Source organism: Callorhinus ursinus, unplaced genomic scaffold, assembly GCF_003265705.2.
Source record: "Callorhinus ursinus isolate GAN/ISIS: 27379988/994484 unplaced genomic scaffold, GSC_fseal_2.0 scaffold56, whole genome shotgun sequence".
Taxonomy (NCBI): domain Eukaryota; kingdom Metazoa; phylum Chordata; class Mammalia; order Carnivora; family Otariidae; genus Callorhinus; species Callorhinus ursinus.
Window position 1 is genome coordinate 5,974,043 of NW_027397118.1, and position 14,302 is coordinate 5,988,344.

General features: G+C 56.3%; 1 protein-coding gene across 5 annotated transcripts in view; it reads left to right on the forward strand.

The window, feature by feature from the left end:
* Positions 1-14,302, forward strand: part of ZNF423 (zinc finger protein 423) — a 332,672-nt gene that overhangs the window by 165,421 nt on the left and 152,949 nt on the right. Inside the window, exon 1 of one of the 5 annotated variants that reach the window (XM_025852447.2) lies at positions 6,787-6,838. The exons of 2 other annotated variants lie outside the window; for them this stretch is intronic. The gene's annotated coding sequence lies outside the window, so the exon portion shown is untranslated. Of the gene's footprint in view, positions 1-6,786; positions 6,839-7,801; positions 7,828-7,853; positions 7,995-14,302 lie in introns of those variants that run through there. 2 more of the 5 variants (XM_073884398.1, XM_073884397.1) reach the window with 2 other exon arrangements.

The window sequence follows — 14,302 nt, forward strand, 5'->3', positions numbered from 1 at the left end:
CACGGACGTGCTATGTGAGCACAGAGAAGTTACCTCTTAACTGCTTTGTGTCTGCTTTTCCTCTTCTGGAAAGCAGGGGAAGCATCCGTACCTCCCCACTACGGTCACTGGGAAGACGAAAGAGACAATATAGATCTGTACACCCCTTACTGACAATTCTGAATTTCAGAAAGTGTGAAACCTGAATTTTTTTTTTTTTTTTTTTTTTTTTGTAGCTCATTTGGCAGCAAAATTTGACCTGGCTGATGTGAAGCTATTTATAGGCTTTATTTAAGTCAAGTTGGTGAATATCTCCCTGTTTTGCTGCTGACATATAAATATGCTTGAGAGCTTCTGAGGTGTTCCCAGATACTCAGGAAATGCACTGTGTTACCTTTCCAGAACCTGAAAAAGTCTGAATTCTGGGACACATCTGGCTTTGAGGGTTTAGGGTAGGGGTCACGAACGGGCATATGCAAGGCATTTGGGGAGAGTCCTACCATCATGCTCAGGAGACCTTAGGTAGAGCTGTCTTTCAACCCCACCGAACTGCCTTTTCCTTCCTTCCTCAAGCTCTGGGCTGTGCGGGGTGGGGCCCTTCACCTGCTTTTAGGCTGTCCGTGCTGGGCCTGTGCATGCAGGCACCCCGCTGGTGCCCTTCCTCCCCGGCAGGAGGGCAAACAGCTCCTTTGCTAACTGCCAACCTCCATAGCAGGTTGATTTGTGCTTGGGACATGGAGGAAGGGCCCACACCTGGCCTGGCCCTGGGGTATCGGCCTTGGGATCTGATGCGTGTGGTTTGTCTCTGTTTTAGAGGTTCCTGCTGCCCAGTCTGTCGCTTCCTTCAAGGGCAGGGCCCCCGGTTGTCCTTCTGGCTCTCCAGGGGGCGGTCATGCTTGTGTTGGAGGTTCCGTTTCTCTGGTTCCCCGCGGGTGGCCGGGCCCAGCTAGTGAGGCGTGCGTGGCCTTCCTGGTCCTGGGAATCCTGCTGGCTCAGACACCATGTTCCAGAGGGGCTGTGGGGTGTGGGACTGCTTCTGCCTGCAGAGGAAGGCAGATAGGAAAATTGGAGGTGAGCCTCCCTTTATCTATATATTTACTGGCGGCCTCCCCCACCCCCAGTAAGACATCTCTTTTGAGATGCTTGCCTCCCGGTGTTTCTGGCCTGACTCCCTAAGGGAACGGGACACTCTCATCTGGCCGATGGCTCCGTCCTCGCCCTCTAGGGGTAATTCCATTCATGCCACCCCAACTTTTTTTTAAAGAGTCCTCCCCCTCCCCCCAGAAGGAAAAAAGATGCTTTAAATATCTTGCCTCAAGCCAGTATTTCAGCCATAGCTGTAGTTTGCTTTTCTGTTTTGGTTGTAAGACCCCGCAATTAAGAAAATCCTCGCCTCAGATTAATTGTAGCCTACGTTGGCTCACAAGGAGGCAGCGTGCCATTTCCCTCGGTCTCCCAGCTTTTGGGGCCGAGGGAGCTGGGGAGCTTTGGGGAAAGTGGGTGTCAGACAGAGGTGTGCCCTTGCTGGGGGTGGCACGGGGGCAGAAGTGAGGCAGGACTGGACTTCAGGGCCCGCGCTGTGTCCCTGGGCCTCCCACAGGCCTGTGACAAAGCCTCGTGGCAGGCGATCACACGGGTAGGGCTGGCCCCCAGTGGCCATGAAGTGGGCAGAGTCCCGCCCATTCCCGCCGTTCCTGGGCCACGGCCCTGCGGGGTCTGATGCCTCGCCGGGCCCACTGCCCATGCTCGACAAGCACAGACACGGCCGACTTTTCTTTTCGAGGAACCGTTTTCTTTTCCGGCTGTGATCTGTGGGCATCTGCGTGGGTGTCTTGCAGGTTGTATGAGGGTCAGAGGCTGGGCAAACACTGATGCCAGCCGGACGAAACCTACTATGCGCCGGGTGCTGTGTGGGGGGGCGCAACTCTCCATGCTGCTGAGAGTGGCTGGAGCAGCCACCGCCTGCCTTCTGGGGCTCCCCCCCAGAAGCTCCAGGGTGAGCCCCTTCTCTTCTTGCGGCCACTGCCTGGATTTAGGCAAGCAGGCAGGTCGCGCTTGCCCTTGGTGCCTCGTCCCCTTCCTATGCCCGTTGTCCCCAGAGCCTGCCTGTGACTGTGGCACTTGGCATTTACAGAGCATTTCCCAGCCATGTTCTCCTCTGACCCTCACTGCAGCCCTGCAAGGTGATCAGAGCCCAGCGAGTGGAAACTGAGGCTCAGAGCAGGAGGGAGCTGGCTAGGGCCACGAGGCCTAGGAGCAGGGAAGCAGGACCAGTCTGTGGGGTGACCTGGTGACCTGGCCAGCGTGGGGGTGGCAATGCCAACAACTACTTTTCCCCCTTGTGGTTCTTTTCTGAGTCCTTCTAGTCAGAGTGGAGCTTGGGGCTATCTGAGAGGCTTCCAGGCCCAACTCCTGCCTCCTGGGCCCAGACACGGAAAGGAGGGATCTGTACCCTCCTGGGTCTCCTGTGCCAGGCCACGTGCTCTGAGCTGTCTGCTGGGCTTGGTTCAGGGAGAGCTGAGGGGTGCATGAGCCTGTGGGGAGTCTGTTGGGGCAACCGTCCTGAGTCTGAAAGAAGGAGATACTCTGCCCATTGGGTATGATGGCCTGGGCCTCTAGGGAAGCCCGTGTGCGAGAGAGGGTAGGTTTGACACCATTCTTTACTCTTCCTGCCTCGTTCCCTGGGCTACCGTGTGGGGGTGGGGCTGGCACTGAGCTAAATCCTTCCCAGACATCATTCCCTTTAATCCTCAAGTCCAGGAGGGAGGTATCCATTGTTAACTGTCTTCATGTTACAGGTGAGGTTTGTGGCTCAGAGAGGGGAGGTTACTTTCCCTAGGTCACACAGCGTGTACATAGCAGAGTTAAGACTCAACCCAAGTCCATGCACTTAACCTCCACTGCCTACGCTTCTTTCCTCCTGGGTGGCCTGGTGCTTGTTGGGGGCAGGGCTGGGGGCGCCTGCAGGATGTGGGTTCTGCAGGCACTGGTGAGTTAGCAAAGGAGGTGTTTCCCCAGGCACCCCCTGCCCATACCGAGGCTACCTCAGGCGGCTCTGAGTCTCCTGCCACCCGACTATGTCTTGACTGCCTGCCAACCTGGGAGGCCTCCAGAATTACACACTCAGCTCCCATTGAGAGCTGGCCCGGAGGTTGTGGCCATTTGAACCATCTGCCTCTACCACTTGTGGGCCTCAGTTTCCAAGTCTGTGAAATGGGACAGAGTCCTTGCCTCCTGCCTCCGTAGCATTGGGGTGTGGGGTATTGAGGCCTTTGAGAGCTACCGTGTGGGAAAGGGCTGCCCTCCTGGGTCTGGGTGCGGTGGTCTGTCTGTGGCTTTTGTACTCCTGGGAGTCAAAGGCAGCCTCAGGTCCCCTGTGCACTGGAAGTGCTCCATACGTGGGATTTTGTCCTGTTCCACACGCGGCCCCCCCCGCCCCCGCCATGCACCTCTCCCCTCCTTCCCAGGGGTCCTTGCAGAGGAAAGCTTGCAGTCTGCCGAGCAGGCGGCGGCAACACAGCTGGCTGGGGCGGGAGTGTGCAGCTTTGAGCCCAGCAGACTCCTTTGCAAGGCCGCTCTGCCGATGCCACCCCACGACACCAGCCCAGGCTCCTCAGGCCTCTGAGCCTCTGTTTCCACATCTGGGGCTTGGGGATAACCATTGCACTTGCCCAGGGTGTTGCTGTGAAAATCAGAGTAGGCATTCGGAGAATGTTGTCAGATGGGCTCAGTCCCATCATCCTGGTCAGTTGCTCCTTACACCCTGTTTAATTTCCTTGATTTAATTTTTCTTGTTCCTCGTCCTCATGCTAAGGATTCGGCTTGGGTAAGAAATTGAAAGCTACACAATGATGAGCTGTTGTCTGGTTGTGTCTGCGACCCTCTGTGCGAGCATCCTCTCAGGCCTCGGTGCGCACACGGTCAAATGGAAACAGCACAAACTTTCATGCAGTGTGTTCTGCTCTGGGCAGTGCAGTTGCCGTCTCTAATGTCATCAGCACGACCATTCTGTGAGGCTGCTATTGTTTCCCATTTCACAGAGGGGGAGGTGAAGGCTCAGCGCCCGTGAACGGTAGAGCCAGGATTGGAACCCAGCCTGGCTCATTTCCCTGTGGGACCGAGCACCTAGGGTAGCTCCATGCTTAGACACGCGGCAGGTGGGCTGACCGGGAGGCTGTGGGAAGGGAAGGTGAGGTCAGCGTTTGGCAGTGAAGCCGGGGAGTGGCCCGGGCTCGTGCTCACCCTGGCATCGTGCACCCCCCCGCCTTTTCCCCCCCTCGCCCCCGCCCCCCACCAGCTCCCCTTCCTTGGCCTTTTCTCCCCCCTCCTCAATTGCCCTAATGACTTAGCCCAGGTGGCAAGTTGCGTGGAAAAAGTACTCCAGGGAAATAAGAGTCCTTGCTACCAGCCTGGGCCTCAGGTGTGTGCACAGCGGCCCTCCCTGGGGGTCTGGTGAGCTGTGCCTCCCCCACCCCCAGCTGTTAGGCAGGAGCTGGAGAGCTGTGTGTTTTGTGCAGCTGTGTGTGGTGTGTATGACCGCACGACAGACGGCTGTGGAGAACTGTGTGTGTGTGTAATTCTGTGCATGGGCGTGTGTGTACCCGCGGTGTGTGCGGGCATCTCTGCGTTTATGTGTGCGCTCGAGGCGGGTGGTGCCGGGTGAGGGGGACATGGGGTCGGTGTGGGGCTGGGGGCAGGGGCCGCAGCTGTGGGTGGTGGGCACTAGCCTTACCTTCTTTGCTGGTTAAAACCGTCTTTGCAGAACAGAGTTAAACACATGTTTAGATAATTAGAACAAAAGCCAAAAGAACAATTCCATTCAAAGGGATGAAGCTGGGAGGTGGGGGCCCACCAGGATCTGGGGGGTCGAGTTCTGGCTCCCCAGCTCTCTGCGGCCTTCACTGCGTTTTGATCGAGCTATTTAGAAAATCCCTTTGTTGTAGGATAAACTGACATTGGCTGGCGAGTTTCTGCTGTGAAGTTCGCTGTGTTCTGGGGCCCACTCGGGACAGTCAGGCCATGAGGAGCTGATTAAATGAGCTAATTTTCATTTGTTCAGCGGTTACAGATGCGGAGGCCTTTCCATGCCCTTTTCCTGAGGTTTTATTTATTAATTAATTTTTTTTTTTCTGGAAAGAGAAAGACCTTCAGGACTCCCTTTTCTCTTCCCACCCCGCCCCCCCCCCCCCTTAAAAATAAACGTATGAAAACCTTTTTAACAAGAACTCGGACTGGGAAAGCCAGGTTCCGGTGTGGGTGTAGTGGCTAGAGGTACCATTGGGGGGCTCCCCGAGTCTGTGAGCTGGGGTGGGGCTGCTGGGCCTGGGCCGCCCACTGTTGCTGAGAGCGAGGAGGAGCCAGCTGAGGGGCGGAGAGGTTTTTTGGACTGAAGCGGCCGCAGATCTCGGGCCTTTGCATGTGCCGTGATGCTGCTTGGTCCTCTCTTTGCATCCCTGCTTCGTTCCCTTGGCTGATTCTCGAGGTTGCTCCTTCTAGAAAGCCCCATTCCCCCACCGGCCCATGGGCTTCTCCGGTCACAGCAAGGATCACAGACACAGGACCCCTGCCTCCCACACACGAGGCCTCTGTAGGGCAAGAGCAAGGCCTATCTATCCCTCTCATGCCCCCCCAGCTCGAGTGCCTGGTGGGTCAGAAGCTTGGCATTGACTTCTGTTGCATGACCTAATGAGCGAATGAATGGAGTGAATGAGTGTATGAGTGAACGGGTGGATGACGTCTGCACTCACTGAGCTCTACTAGACCCCAGGCTCCGGATGTCAGGACCCAGATCTCCAGGTGTCATGGGTCCCTGGGCCACCTCCTCACCCCCGCGTCTGTCTTCCTCACTGATGTGCGGCGAGGATTCAGTATTGAGGGCTGGATCCCCAAAATGAACATCGCGGCAGCTGGGAGCTCATGTTCTCCTGGCCCAGCGTGAGCCTGAGCCCCAGGCCCGGGAGGCAGCTCAGGCCCGGCGCCGCTGGAAATCTGACTGAAGGCCCGGTGGAGGGAAGCGGGGCGGAGGGGGGTGGAAATTGCTCCGTGGGCTGGCTTTTTACAGCACTTACAGGCAAGCGGGCCTTGGGGGATAATGTGCCAACAATGAAGGGTGCTCAGAGCACAGAACAGGAGGGACTGTGTGTCTGCCTCCAGTTGCCACCCCTCGATCTTGCCGAAGCTGCCTGGCCCCTCCCGGCTCTTTCCTTTTTAACACCACCTTTGGCTGGGTTGGGGCACCTTTTAGAAGCAGCGGGGTTTCCCCTGGAGCCATGCAGTGGCTGTGGTCCGGCCAGTTTCCGAGGCCTGGTTTCCATTTGCTGAGAGCTCCTTCCCGCAGACGGCACCCCACCCACCCCACCCAGGGGCCTCTGAGGGGCCGTCCCCCACCCTGTCCTGGCAGCCCCGGAGCGTCTCTCTCTGTGTTCCTTCTTTAACCCTGACCTCGGGGACAGGCAGGGAGCAGTGCCGTCCCAGGCCCCCCTCTCCGCTTGAATCCCAGAGCTGGGGGGGGGGGGAGTCAGACCTTCCCGGGCGCCCCTGGGGCCTGGGGCCCTCAACTGGGTCAACATCTGGCTGAGTGGCCGAGCCTTTGGCCTCCTCTGCCGCCTCCTCCCCACCCTCCCCGAGGCCCTTCCTTTCCCCACTTGCTGGATGCTCCGCCAAGCGCCGCGGCGGGGGCAGCACACTCTCGACCCATCCTCTCCCGGCTGAGGCTGAGGCTGGGGATGCGTCCTGGGGCTGAGGTCACTGGTGGGGCAGTGGGAAGTGCCTCTCCAGCCTCGACCGCCCCACCGCTGGGTGCCGGGAACAAGGGCATCGACTGACTTGTCCTGGGGTGCCCTGGTGAGCAGGGGGAGAGGTAAGCGGAGGGGCGGGGTTGGAGGGGAAGAATGAATAAAACAGGCCAGTTGGTGTCTGCGCTGACCGCCAAGAGTCCCATTAGAGGCTCCAGCTCGTTGGGAAGCGGAATGTTTGCTCACAGTGGAATCTAACCCAGAAGGAAGGAAACTGTTTTTCTGGAGTTGGGAGAGGAGAAGTGAGGGCCTAGGAGGCATTTGGTGGTGGTGGTGTGGGGCGGGGGCGGGGGGGGGGGGGGCGCAGACAGGGGGGGGGGGGGGGGGGGGGGGGGGGGGGGGGGGGTCAGATCCATGTGGGGGAGGGGGGCTCCTTGGGGAGCACCCTGACTTCTGGATCTGGCGCTGCTCTTCTCTCAGTGCCCCCTCCCCCCAGATCAGGGGCCTCGTGGCCTGTCTCCTGTGAAGAGGCCTGGCTTATATCTCTCATGATGGTCTGTGTGCCCCTTGGGCTGGTGTGGTGACCCTGAGTGTCTGCTGGCCCCTAGGCTCCTTGGCTACCCCCTCCGACCCTCACGTCTCCCCCCCTTCTCTTGCACCGTAGTTTCTGGCCGGGAGTGGGGAGGCTGCAGGAGTGCTGGCTTCTGGGCCCAACCTTGCCACCCACAAAGCCAGCATGGCCCCGAGCCATCACCTCCCAGGCTCGGGTCTCCTCTCCAACACAGGGATGATGTGCCAAGAGCGCAGGGAGACAGGTCTCTGGACTATGGATCACCAGACCATGACTCCTGATGGATTCGGGGGACTCCATGGGGTGGGGGGGACTCGGCGGTAAGCGGGTGTGTGTCGAGGCCAGCCGCTTGTTCTCCTCGGGAAGGAACTGGTGAGTTTCTTTCTGTTTATGTCGTAACCAGGCTACCGAGGTGGCAAACGGGTTCTGCAGTTACACAGCGTTTCAGAAGCAAATTGATAGGATAACGTGTTATTATTGGCTACTGGGTTAATAGCTATTTTGGCAGGAGTGCCAATCCTGCGTGGTGTTGCTGGCATGGGGGTGAGAATGGCGCCATGGGCTAGAGGGGAATGGTGGGTGCGTTTTGCACCGGGCGGCAGACTGGGGAGGACCGCGGGGGCAGTGCCTTCTTGGAGGATGCTCAGCCCCGATTAGCTGTTGCCGAAACCAGGATCAGAGAGGTTGAGAGACCCGCATCAGGTCGCACAGTGAGTCGATGTGGGGTTGGACGTGAGGTCCCCGTGGGAATGAATAGCTTGGCCAGTGATCTCTGAGGGCAGGACAGGTGCCCTCACTCCGAGCATCATGTTGGCATCTCGGAAAATGGAGATTTGGAACGTACCCAAGTTAGCCTGCTCGAGCTTCAGGGCGTTTTACTCCTGCTCATCCCCCTGCCTGGAATGCTCTTCCTCCAGATTCCCTCTTGGCTTTCTTCCTTGCTTGCTTCAGCTCTCTGCTCAGGTATCACCTTGTCACCTGTCCAGAGCGGCACCTCAGCCATCCCGTTCCACGATTCTTCATAGTGCTGCCTGACTTCTTATAGATGATTTATGGCTTCAGTCCTAGCTCCTCTCATTACCCTGTAGGCTCTCTGAGGGCAAGGACTTTGTTATGCTTACGACCCTGTCCCCAGAGCCTGGAACCGGGCTGGTAGAATGGGCACTTGGTAATACTTGTTGCAGGAATAAGCAAATGTAAATTGCAGTGTCATTTAAAACAATGGCTGCCATGTAACAGATGACTCTCTCTCTCTCCTCTCAGAGGACTGTGGGTGTTGGGGGATCCTGTTATTCCTGTCCCCCAGAGGTGGTCAGCAGCTCCTCCCTTAGGATTCATGTTGACAATTTTTTCTTGCTAAGGAAGCGTAGGAGGGAATGAGTTCCCCACTACCAGAAGGGACCCTACCTTTCTTGCAGAGGGGATTTTGGTCCTGGGTGCAGAGGTGGATCATGTCCCCTTGAAGGCTTTTCTATATATGGGCTTTGTGATGGGCTCAGTGGTAAGATGGGGTTGGGGGGGATGGCTGTATCACATGACATCAGTAGCTTTTGTTCCAGACCTGGGGGAATGGTGGTGTGAGGACGGGGGAAATTAAGGATACTCATGGGAAGGGCAGACTGGGAGTGGGAATGGTGAGCGAGCCCTGCATTGAACCAGAGGTCTTCCTAGTGACCTTTGCTCTTGATGCCCCAGGTCTGGAAGTGACACTCAGTGATATGTTCATTGAGTATTTCCCGTGTACCTGGTGCTGGGCCAAAGTGCTTAACCTGGAGTATCCAGCCTAATCTTCACCACAACCAGAGGAGGCTGAGAGAAGTACAGGACCGTGTCTGAGGTCACACAGCGGGTTAGTGGTGGAGCTGAGATGTGAACCCAGGCTCTCTTGGTTCTAGAACATTCCTGGACATGGTCCTGATGGCTCCTAGAATGTAAGATCCGTGGAGTGGGGCTTTGCTGGGTGTGTTTGCTGTCCCAGCTTGTGGAGAGAGCCCAGCACAGATGTAGGTGCTCAGGAAATATTTGGATTGAATGAATGAATGAATGAATACAAGGAGTTTCCTAAGATGAATGGGGTGTGATCACTTACAACTGTTGGCCCCTTTGGGCAGCAGCAAAGGAGAAATCCAGGGCAATGGTGGCCGGGAAGGGGTGACACCCACATGGGCTTGGCTGGTCTAACTTCCTCCCAGAGGAATTTACAAGGGCACCTGCTTGGCTGTGAGTTCCTAGTGGGAGGGCACATTTGTTCGTGGGTGCTGGGTGGTTAGTGGGAAGGTCTTGGAGGTCCCTGGTAGGGAAGACATGCATGCACATTCATGCACTTGTGGGTATGTGTGTGGATGCCTGCATGCACACATACCCCCTCACACCCAGCCTCAGCCTCCAATGTGTTGTGTGGAAAGAGGCAACCATTGGAGGGGTTTTACCGGACAAAAAGTCACCCCTTCCCAATCACATTGCTGAGTCTGTACCTTCAAGAACATGGAATCTCAGCCTTATTAAATCTAGCCATTTGTTCTGCTCTGGTCTGGTCTATTTAAGAAGGCCCCCCACCCCAATTCTTCCCTTCCCTCTACTCTTGGGGTCTCCTTTGTTTTAATGCTCTTTCTCCAGAGATTCAGGCTGAGGCAGGGTAGCTGAGCTCTGCCTCCATCCCTGCACACCCCCACCCCTCCCCATACCTTGCTCTCTCCTCAGTTCCAAGAGGTTCTTTCAAATTAAAGAATGACTGATGCGTGCTGCACTGAAGACTGGACTAATTGCATTCTGCCACCATGTGCAGAACCCTGGGGACCTCGGTAACACTGGACAGGCTCTGCAGGGGCAGCCCCTCCAGGCCAGGTGGTCAGGCTAGTGGTCAAGCTCATTAACTCCTTGGCTTCCATCTGGAACCTTTACCCCACCAACCCCTGGCTTCAACCTGACAGGAGCCTCCTGGTGTGATTCTTGGTACCTTCTAATTCTGCTTTTTTAAGATTGTGTGTATGTATGTATGTATGTATGTATGTATTTATTTATTTAGAAAGTGGGGTGGGGAGGGGCAGAGGGAGAGGGAGGAGAGAGAATCCCAAGCAGACTCCATGCTGAGTGTGGAGCCCAACGTGGGGCTCAATCTCACGACCCTTAGATGGTGACCTGAGCCAAATCAAGAGTCGGACGCTTAACTGACTGAGCCACCCAGGTGCCCCTCCTTGCACCTTCTTTGTGATTAGTTTTGTTATTCATCCATCCATCCGTCCGTCTGTCCATCATTCATTTATTCATGCCATGGTTACCAAGTGCTTCTTCTAGGCCAAGACCTGGAATGCACTCTTTCATCCATTCATTCATTCTTCAGTCATCCAGCAGATAGTTGTCACCAGGCACCTTGTGGGGGCTCCCAGGGATCCATGAATGTGAGCTTTTTGTCTCCAGGCAGTTCTAAGCCAAGAGCACCTGTGGGGAAGCCCTAATAACATCCTTGGAAGATGAACAATGGTGTGAGAAGTGCTGTTCAGGCATAGGGTTGGGTGGTGGAGTAAGGAGATCAGCCCATTCATAGCCTGCATCCAGCAGGGTGACCTGGCTGAAACTCTTGTTTTTGGCTCATTCCCTCATGGGACCTACTCTGTGCCTGGCACTGAGATGAGCTTGTACCCACCCCTGCTGGGGACAGTGGCTCCTGGTGGGCAGTGGACCTAGCATTACTCTCAGGGATGCCCTTCACCTGAGCTGGGCTGCGGGCAGTGTCCCCCCTTTCCAGATGCCCTTGGGAGGAGGATGTCATTGCCTGCATAGTGATGCATTGTGTGCAGGATCCTGGGTGACTGATCACTTTCCAACAGGGGAGTCTCTCTCGGTTTATACTTCTGTATTATGTCAATCTTCTCAGACTCCGTGTGTGTGTGTGTGTGTGTGTGTGTGTGTGTGTGTGTGGGTGGGTGGGTGTGTGTGTGTGTGTGGGTGGTGGTGGTGGTGGTGGTGGTGGTGGTGGAATTCCCGTAAATCCAACGATGAGATTGATGAATCAGGCAGCTAGATCCTGCTGGCTCTGTAAGATTCTGCCTTGGGGCAAGTCCCCTCCTCAGATGTCAAGGCCCTCAGTGTCCCCACATGCACAGTGAATGGTTCACTGGGCAGGTCTGGGGTCTGTTTTTAGCAGTCTGAGCCTCAGCCCTCTCATCCCTAAAATGCATCCAGTGAAAGGATTATATGTGGTTTAAATGCATTAACACAAGCAAAACATTTATGACCAACAATTTAATGAACTCAATAATTGACATAAAAATTAGCACGGCATATAGTAAGTGCTCAGTAAATGTGGTTTATGATGATGATGTTCAAGTCTATGGATGAGAGTAGGCACAGCGTGGGGCCCGAGGAAGGCCTGGTTCCCACATGAGGAGGCGGTGGCCCATTCGGTCTGAGAAAGCAGAGGTAGGGGGCAGGGGACTGTGCAGGGGCACCTAGAGAAGGGTCGGTGAGGCTGAGAAAGGACCAGGGGACTACCCACCCCAGTCGTGATGTCTAGGACGTCCGTGGCTCTGTCCACCCTTGGAAATCCAGTGGGGGGAACTCCCCTAGGCCACAGCCACCTCTGGGGGATGCCAGCCCTGCGACGGGGGGCTCCTCCTTCTCACTGTGGTCCTGGGCCAGGTGGCCACCTCCCCTCGGCTGCCCTTCTGGAGCCTTCCCCGGGCCTGACAGGTTGCTTTAATCTCCCTCCCACCACAGGCAGGGCTGGGGCAGCCTTCAGTCATTGGGGCTCGATAGCTCGGTAACAAAGCCCAGGATGGCAATTTTTCTGGAGGCTGAAACATGAAAATCCAGGGAAAATTGAAATTCTCTCTGCTGAGTCGTAGATGTGGATGAGTATAAAGGGTGAGTGGGACCCGCAGGGTGGCTGTGTTGCCGGCAGAGGCACATCAGCGAGAATCCTAGGGCTCTCTCCTCCCCGCGGGGCTCAGGCCACTTCCTCCCCCGGCCTGCATCTCTGGCCAGGTGCTGTGCTGGGCACACATGGCCTGGAAACCGTCAGGAGGCTCACAGCCTGCAGGGGAGGGATGAACACACAGTGCTGCAGTCCCGTGGGAAGCGTGGGCTTCGGCAGGGGCGCCACAGTGAGGACCCGGGCCCCTCTCGGGGATACATAGCCAGATGTCAGGTGGTTCAAGCAACTTGGTTTTTTTTTTTTTTTTTTTTTTTTTAGTAATTATGTTTAGTTACCAAAACATCATACCCATGATTTCAACAAGAGTTATTCAGGATTATACACGGGAAGGTAGTATGCTCAGGTCCAAGGCAAGTGAAAGGCAAAGCTGAGCAATAGTGCCAGGCACGGGTCTTGAAGAGGGCCTCTCGGTGACCTGATCCTGGCAAGCTCACCCTGGCGCGGGGCTGGACCGACTCAGCTTCCGGGGGGTGGTGCCACCCCCTCGGGCAAGTGTCACAGAATGCAGAGCCTGAGGCCAGGACTTGGGTGCAGGTTCTGTGATGGGGAGGTGCTCCCAGGAGGCGGTCGGGAGGGGTGGAGAGAGGGAGGTGGGGAAGGGGGAGAGGTCCGCACTGGGGAGGGGTCCGGGTCACTGCTCGGACCCCAGGCTCGTGTCCGCCGGGATCTCCATGCATGTGCCAGATGCCCCTGGCTCGGTCCCCCTTCGGCTGAGGGCCACACCGGGTGGGGGGCATTAGCTCCCTGCCCCTGGGCTGAGCGGGAGTGAGCAGCTTGAGATCTGGGGCTCCAATCAGCCACTGAGGCTGCAGAGGCGACCAGGGTACCAGCGGCCCCGTCGTCCCCCCAGCCCTCTGTGTCCTCCTCTATAAAATGGAGCCAAGCTCCTAACTGTCTCACGGACTTGCCGAGAGGGTAGCTGGCACCTGTCGGTACAAAGACAGCGAGTGCTTTGGGGGGGGGGGGCTCTGTCCTCCCAGATGCCGGGGGGCCCCTCACTTCTCCCATGCTGGGGACTGGCTCCTCGGGCTGGGCCTCGATGGATCTGATGGAGCTTCGGCAGCAGGTCTGTGCCTCCAGGTTGGACTGCGTGCGCACCTTGTCCGTGGTGGTGTCTGGGCTGAGAATGCAGACATGGCCCAGACATCCTCTGGGGATTCTTGGCTGGGCATCCAGCCTGGGCTCTGTGTGAAGCCGTCTCCATGGGGGCAATGTTCATGCTCCTGAGCCAGGGTCACCCACCCACCCACCCACCCACAGGTAGGATGACTCACGTACATGCATCCCACCGTGCTAAGAGCACAGACGCTGAGATCAGGTGAGCCATATTCAAAGCCCAGCTTGGCCATATCTGACCTGTAAGACCCTGGACATGTCAGTCTTTGGAAGCCTCGGTTTTCCCATCTGCAAAATGGGTTTGACAGTAATGACTTGTCAGACTTTGTGAATATTAAATGAGACAACATGAGGCATGGAGCAAATACTCAAGAAATATTTAGCACATAACATATGTCATTTATTATCCAATTTTATATGCACATGTAGCATATATGTATATACCTAAGATGCAACATAACCTATTAATTATTTTTTAATGTCTTCTCTAAGCTCCGAGTTCTCAGTTAGAGGCACCATGTGGTTTTCTCTGATGCTGGGTTTTGTGAAAATTATAATTGGAATTTGGTCATCTGTTCATCTGCTTGCTCATTCTTTACCTTCACTGAGCTCTTCCTTGTGTCCACACCTCCAGGGAGAAAGTCACATATACCAGCTGCATTCTGTAGAGGAGACAAGGGGAACCCAACTCTACAGTGCCCAGGATTTTCCCAAGGTCACACAGCAGCAGGGGGCTGGAAGCAGCCCCAGAACTAGGGTGCTGGTCCAGTGCCGGTCCAGCCCACTGTGAGGAGCCCTGGGCCAGTCTCCTGGGCTCTGCTGCCTGTGGCCAGCCAGACCGGGAGGGGATGGTGGCAGCCCCTGTGTTATGAGTTCTGATTCTCTCAGGGGCCCTCCTCAGGGAGCACTGAATTGCAGAGGCCTGCTGAACCCGGCTCAGGCCCCGCCCATATGCCCCGACCGTGACCT